The 1445-nt window shown below is 44.3% G+C and overlaps 1 protein-coding gene across 1 annotated transcript in view; it reads left to right on the top strand.

The window, feature by feature from the left end:
* Positions 1–801: 801 nt before the first annotated feature.
* KBTBD11 (kelch repeat and BTB domain containing 11) overlaps positions 802–1445 on the top strand; it is a 33083-nt gene continuing 32439 nt past the window's right edge. Inside the window, exon 1 of the mRNA XM_027840225.1 lies at positions 802–1084. The gene's annotated coding sequence lies outside the window, so the exon portion shown is untranslated. The remainder of the gene's footprint in view (positions 1085–1445) is intronic.

Here is a 1445-nt window from a genome sequence, read left to right as displayed (position 1 = left end):
ACTGAGGCTGAGTAGTGAGTGACTTGCCCAGGGTCACTCATCTGATAAGTTTTTGAGGTGTGTTTCCTGGCTACAAGTCTATTGTGTTATATATTACTCTATGCTAGCTCTTGCTTGCTAGTGTATACTTAAATTTTTTCAAAGTCCTGTAACAAGATGTTAGATTTCTACTAAGTATAGCACCTGTCTCAAACTTCCAAAATAATATAACTTGAGATTTCGTTTATTCATATTCCCATATTTTTCAGGATCTTTTATTTAGAACTCAAAGAGACATTAGATGTCATCTAGTCCATCCCTCATATTTGCTGATGAGGAAACTGAGGCCCAGAGAGGTCAAGTGACTTGTCCAAGATCAAATTTGAATTCACAGTCCTCTGAATTCAGCTGACTTTCCACCGTTATGTTGCTACTTCTGTATTACTTGAAAGCTTTTATGAAACTCAACCTAAATATCATCCAGTTCCCATTCAGCATATTGTGCTATAAGAAGAACAAATGTGCAATGTTATTAAGTCTCTAAAATCTCCAGAAAAAAATCCCGTTGTATCCAAAGAAGGTTAAATGGAACAAAAGAGCATAATGAGGATAAATGGGTGAGTGGGTGTGTGTGAAGCCTTGGAAGTGAAATGCACGCAGGCTTCTCACTGCTGTGTGTACAGTAAGTAGGTGGAATTAAACAAAGGAATTCCCAGCCCCCTTTAATCTAAACATCTGACCCCAAGTGCATCACTCAGTCGTCAAAGAGTGGAGGAAGGCAATTCAGCCATTTGCATGGTGTGTACCCAGCTGGGGGAAAGTTCTACCTCCCCCACTGCACCAATCCATCTGGATATGTGAATGGTTGTTAAGCACGGGGGCGCTTGATGTATCTGTTCCACTCCCTCTGCCCTCAAACTGCCTACAGGTTGACAGCTCAGCAGGCTGAGAACACTAAGACCTGGACTTGAGGATGCGAGGATGCCATGGTCGAATGTGAACACAAGTCCCTCTGGACATCGGACCACATGTCTGGGTGGGGATGGTGGCTGGAGCGCTGTGGCTATCTGGGGAAGGACCGTCATGGAAGGGCTATGTGAGTGAGGTAAGGGACTGTTAAGTGATTGAATTCACCGAGCCTGGGTAGTGCCAACTTCAAGGATGTGCTTTGGTCCTTTTCAGAAACAGGGCTCAAGAGAGGCAGTGGAGAGAGACAGATGTAGAGAGAAAACTGCCTCCCTCCATTCCCTCTTTCCAGGTCTTCCTGGGTATGCCCAGCTAGACGGCTAGAGAGATAGAAGTGAAATAGTGTAAGTGAAGACAGCTTCGACTTCCTTGGTTTGATGAGAGTTTGTGATTCTGAAAATAATGGGTAAAAAGGAGAGGAGAGGAGAGGAGAGGAGAGAGAGAGAGAGAGAGAGAGAGAGAGAGAGAGAGAGAGAGAGAGAGAGAGAGAGAGAGAGAGA

This window comes from Vombatus ursinus, unplaced genomic scaffold (genome assembly GCF_900497805.2).
Source record: "Vombatus ursinus unplaced genomic scaffold, bare-nosed wombat genome assembly UNPS02014841.1, whole genome shotgun sequence".
Lineage (NCBI taxonomy): Eukaryota > Metazoa > Chordata > Mammalia > Diprotodontia > Vombatidae > Vombatus > Vombatus ursinus.
Note: the sequence above shows the minus strand (reverse complement) of the source record. Positions and strands in the feature narration are given on the sequence as shown.